The following is a 6,000-nucleotide window of genomic DNA, read 5'->3' on the forward strand; positions in this document are numbered from 1 at the left end:
TGATTCTATCAAGACTCTGGAGAACCAAATAGGGAAAATTGCTAACGCCTTATTAAATCGACCACCAGGAACGCTTCCTAGTGACAAAGAAGTTCCATGCAAGAGGAAAGTTAGAGAACAGGTGAAAGCCATCACCTTGAGGTCTGAAAGGTCGCGAGCCCCGAAATTCAGCAAGACGAAGTGTCTGAAAATTTTGTCGAGAATGCACCTTTGCCAATTCCAGAAAATGAGATTGTAGCTGAAAAAGTTGTGCAGAAGGATGTCGAGGTGGAACCGAAGAAGAAAGCTGTTGCAAACACTCCTCCTGAGGGTAATACAGGGGAAAAATAGGTCTATCCTCCACCTCATTTTCCTAAAAGGTTGCAGAAGCAGAAGTTGGATAAGCAATTCACCAAGTTCTTGGAAGTTTCAAGAAACTTCACATCAACATACCTTTCGCTGAAGCTCTTGAACAGATTCCTAGCTATGCGAAGTTTATGAAAGGTATTCTCTCTCGGAAAGTGAAGCTTGATGACTTAAATACTGTTACTCTTATGGAGGAATGCAGTGCTGTGCTGTAACCGAAGTTGCCTCTGAAGCTTAAATATCCCGGAAGCTTCACTATTCCTTACACCATCGAAAACTTATCGTTCAACAAGTGTTTATGTGATTTGGGAGCTAGGATCAATCTGATGCTCTTGTCTATCTTTAAGAAGCTTGGTCTACCTGATCCGAAACTGACATACATGTCATTGCAACTAGCTGATCGTTCCATCACTTATCCACGAGGAATAATGGAGGATATCTTGGTTAAGGTGGATAAACTCATCTTCCCTGCTGATTTTGTAATTATGGACTTTAAGGAAGATAAGAAGATTCCCATTATCTTGGGAAGACCATTCTTAGCTACTGGCCGAACTATGATTGATGTGCAAAAAGGAGAGCTTACAATTGATAAGTGGCATTTTATACCACTTAGAACGTCTTAAAATGGCTTAAATTGGTGTCTTGAAATCAAGTATTTTGTGTATTTGATGCGTTTTTCTAGTGTTTATGCATTTCAGGGTATTAGTTGCATTTCGGGGGGAGGAATCATCAAGAATAAGCCTTGGCATGTGTTCACCATTGCGAGAGGAAAGAAACGGGCAGATTACGGCGAAGAAACGGAGCAAAATCAGATTTTTTCCAGTAGAGGTCTGAGCGCCCGCTCAGCATTGCTGAGCGGCCGCGCAGCAAGCTGAGCGCCCGCTCAGCTATGCTGAGCGGCCGCACAGGGTCGGGGAAAAAAATATATTATTTCAGGACTTCTACTTCTATTTGGTTTCCACTTCTATGTAATCTGAGTTTTATGGGACTATTATATAAGTAGATTTGAGACGTTTTCACAAGTGTGGATTGAAGAAGATTGTGTTTTTACGCAAGGAGCGAAGGAGATAAGGAAGAAGACCGATTTAGCACACCGCAACGAAGAGGAAGCATATTTTCTTGTGATTCTTGTTTCGTTGTAACGTTGGATGCTAGTTTTCTTACTTTGAACTTATTTACTCTTGTGACGTACTCTATTTTAATATAATTAGTTTAGTTATTATTTTCTTGTGTTTGTTTATCATGATTTCATATGAACCCATGATGACGATAAGTGCTATTATGGGCTAATCGTGATAATGTGGTTGCAACGGATTTATTATGGAATTCTTTAGTTAATTGTTTAATACTTTAGTGTGTGATGATTGTATGATATCTAGTATTGGTTGTGCGTATTCATCTTATGTGCGTCGCGAACATATAAGATAGGGTGTTAATCTCTTGTGAAGCGACAGTGGATCTTGAGATTTAGAACTTGCCATGCTAGCATAAGTTTATGTATGTTGTGCATGATTAGTGGGTAACTCTAACAGTTTTATTTGCCCTATGTAATCAAAAGGGATAACTTGTGCTTAAATCGTTGTGTTGTCAATTTCTGTAGACATATAGGAACTCAACATAATTGATGACTATTCAACTTCTATCTTAATTGTGGATGCTTGGTAGAATGGTATTAGTACAATGAAAGTTGGCTTTTATCAGTTTCGTGTTATTCGATTAATATCATCACTGTCACATGCTAAAGGTAATAACAATGGCTATTGAAGGAAGTAATAATGAAGTTGTGATCTCATGAGTGTTTTATTATTGATAATTTGAAGTGTTAAGTAAGTGATTAATTAAGTAGTTAATTATAGTTAATATTTAATCAACAATCTTAAGTGTTAGTGTCTTAACATTGAGAAGTAATCATACATTGGTGAGTGAGTTTAATTAGACAATAATTTAGTCTGAGTCTCTGTGGGAACGAACTAGAAAATATTCTATATTACTTGCGAACGCGTATACTTGCGTGAATATTAGTGCGTGATTTCGCCCTAACAAGTTTTTGGCGCCGCTGCCGGGGACTCGGCGTATTTGTTTAGTTTATGTACTTACCATCATTGGTCATTAGGACTCAGTGATTAGGACGTAGTAGTTACTTATTGTTTCCGGTTGTGTTTCAGGTACTTTAGCAAGCGTTTATGCAAACTCGTTCGCAAGAGGACTTTAGATACAACTGAGGAGACAGACGAAGTTCTTGATATTACGGAGAAGTTAGATTTTGAGGATTCGGATTCAGGAACTGAGCGGAAAGAACCAGTAAACATGGGAGATCGTATTGTACAAGCTGATCCAGCTCTTATGGATTTTTCTCGGCCTAAAATTGATGACATTCAGTCAAGCATCCTTCATCCGGCTATTCAAGCTAACACCTTTGAAATCAAGCCGGGCACTATTCAGATTGTGCAGAATTCTGTTTCTTTTGGAGGAGCGGCAACTGAAGACCCCAACATGCACATAAGGAATTTTGTCGAGATCTGCAGCACTTTTAAGTATAATGGCGTGACTGATGAGGCTATCAAGTTGAGGCTTTTCCCATTCTCACTGAGGGACAAGGCTAAAGACTGGTTACATTCTGAACCAGCTGGGTCCATCACTACGTGGCAAGATCTTGCGCAAAAGTTTCTGGTGAAGTTTTATCCGATGGAAAAGACTGCTGCTATGAGGAGTGCTCTTACTCAGTTTGCGCAGCAACCTACTGAATCTATGTGCGAGGCTTGGGAACGCTACAAGGAAATGTTGAGAAAATGTCCACATCATGGAATGCCGGATTGGATGGTGATCACTGGTTTCTATAATGATTTGGGGGCCCAATCTCGGCCCATGCTCGATGCAGCAGCTGGAGGCGCCTTATGGGCTAAAAGCTATACTGAGGCGTATAATCTTATAGAGATGATGGCTGCAAATGAGCATCAAAACCCAACTCAGAGGATGACGTCAGGCAAGGTAGCAGGTATTCTGGAAGTTGATGCAGCCACCGCTATTGCAGCCCAGCTCCAAGCGCTATCAATAAAGGTTGATTCTTTGGCTACATATGGAGTTAATCAAATAGCTATGGTTTATGAGCTTTGTGCAGGTTCTCATGCTACGGATTAGTGTTCTCTGGTCAACGAATCTGTTCAGTATGTGAATAATTATCAGCGACAACAGCAGCCTGTGCCAGAGACCTATCATCCTAACAACAGAAATCATCCAAATTTCAGCTGGGGGAATAATCAGAATGCTATTCAGCCACCATATCAGCAAGAAGTGAGTAAACAGTTTAACCCACCTGGATTCCAGCAACCACAGCAGTATGCTACAAGGCAATCATATCCTCAACAGGGAAGTACGGCTGCACCTACTAGTGCTGATTTTGAGGAACTTAAGTTGTTATGCAAGAGTCAGGCGGTTTCTATCAAGATCTTGGAAAATCAAATCGGTCAATTAGCCAATGCAGTGCTCAATCGTCAACCTGACACTCTTCCCAGTGACACGAAAGTACCAGGCAGGAAGGAAGCTAAAGAGCAAGTCAAGGCTATTACCTTAAGGTCTGAAAAAGTTGCTGATGCTGAAAAGGCAAAAGAAGGAGAAGCTGAAATTAGTGATAAAGAATCCAAGCAAAAGGAGAAAGCGGCGGAACCAAGGAAGACTACTGTTGAACACACTCTGCCTGAGGCTAATACAGGGGAGAAACAGCTCTATCCTCCACCACCTTTTCCTAAAAGATTGCAGCAATAAAAGCTGGATAGACAGTTCGGGAAGTTTCTGGAGGTGTTCAAGAAACTTCACATCAATATACCTTTCGCTGAGGCTCTGGAGCAAATGCCTAGTTATGCGAAGTTTATGAAGACTATTCTTTCAAGGAAGGTGAAACTGGATGACCTTGAAACCGTTGCTCTCACAGAAGAATGCAGCACTGTTCTGCAGCAAAAGTTATCACCAAAACTGAAAGATCCAGGAAGCTTCACCATTCCTTGCACCATTGGCAATCTGACTTTTGACAAGTGCCTTTGTGATTTGGGAGCAAGCATTAATCTGATGCCGTTGTCGATCTTTAAAAAGTTGGATCTGCCTGATCCAAAACCCACATACATGTCTCTACAATTGGCTGATCGTTCCATTACTTACCCAAGGGGCATAGTGGAGGATGTGCTCGTCAAGGTGGATAAGCTCTTCTTTCCTGCAGATTTTGTTATTCTGGATTTTGAGGAAGATAAGAAGATTCCCATAATCTTGGGAAGACCTTTCTTGGCTACTGGCCGTACCTTGATAGATGTGCAAAAAGGTGAACTTACTATGCGGGTACAAGAGCAGGATGTGACCTTCAACGTATTCAAGGCAATGAAATTCCCTATAGAAGATGAGGAGTGCTTAAAAGTAGATGTGATTGATTCTGCGATTACTTCGGAACTCGATCGCATGTTAATGTCTGATGCATTGGAAAAGGCCTTAGTGGGGGATTTTGACAGCGATGATGAAGATGGCAACGAGCAATTACAATATCTGAACGCTTCTCCCTGGAAGCGAAAGCTGGACATGCCGTTTAAATCTCTTGGTACTTCTGACCTTAAGAATGCTGAAGGAAAGCTCAAACCATCAATAGAGGAAGCACCTACCTTGGAGCTCAAGCCATTACCTGAACACTTGAGGTATGCTTTTTTAGGTGATTCATCTACGTTACCTATTATTATTTCATTTGACCTTTCAGGTAGTGAGGAAGACAAGCTCTTAAGGATTTTGAGAGAATTCAAATCGGCTATTGGATGGACCATAGCAGACATCAAGGGGATAAGTCCTTCATATTGTATGCATAAAATTCTGCTAGAGGAAGGTAGTAAGCCAACTGTAGAACAGCAGCGAAGACTGAATCCCATCATGAAGGAGGTGGTGAAGAAAGAAATTTTGAAATGGCTGGATGCAGGCATCATTTATCCTATTTCTGACAGCTCGTGGGTGAGCCCCGTACAATGTGTACCTAAGAAATGAGGTATCACTGTGGTTGCAAATGAAAAGAATGAGCTCATCCCCACTCGAACAGTTACAGGATGGAGAGTAAGCATGGATTATAGAAAATTGAACAAAGCCACAAGGAAGGATCACTTCCCTCTTCCATTTATTGATCAGATGCTTGACAGGTTGGCGGGTCATGAGTATTTTTATCTTCTGGATGGTTATTCAGGGTATAATCAGATTTGTATTGCACCAGAGGATCAGGAAAAGACTACCTTCACTTGTCCATTTGGCACGTTTGCTTTTCGCAGAGTTTCGTTTGGGTTATGTGGCGCCCCGGCCACTTTTCAGAGATGTATGATGGCTATATTCTCTGACATGATTGGAAATAACGTCGAAGTGTTCATGGACGACTTCTCCATCTTTGGACATTCATATGATGAATGTTTGAATAATCTGCGCGCCGTACTCAAAAGATGCGTGGAAACTAATTTGGTGCTCAATTGGGAGAAATGTCATTTTATGGTGCGTGAAGGCATTATTCTTGGGCATAAGGTCTCTAACAAGGGTCTGGAGGTGGACAAGGCCAAGGTGGGAGTCATTGAAAATCTTCCCCCACCTAATTCTGTGAAAGGAATCCGTAGTTTTCTTGGTCATGCGGGTTTTTATCGGCGATTCATC

At 41.3% G+C, this 6,000-nt stretch overlaps 1 non-coding gene across 1 annotated transcript; it reads right to left on the reverse strand.

Annotated features, from left to right (window-relative positions):
• Nucleotides 1-3,045: 3,045 nt before the first annotated feature.
• On the reverse strand, nucleotides 3,046-3,152 carry LOC141662382 (small nucleolar RNA R71). Its single transcript, XR_012550502.1, has one exon. It is a non-coding gene; the product is annotated as a small nucleolar RNA R71 (small nucleolar RNA).
• Nucleotides 3,153-6,000: the final 2,848 nt, after the last annotated feature.

The sequence above is a fragment of the Apium graveolens genome, chromosome 5, assembly GCF_009905375.1.
Source record: "Apium graveolens cultivar Ventura chromosome 5, ASM990537v1, whole genome shotgun sequence".
NCBI classification, from domain to species: domain Eukaryota; kingdom Viridiplantae; phylum Streptophyta; class Magnoliopsida; order Apiales; family Apiaceae; genus Apium; species Apium graveolens.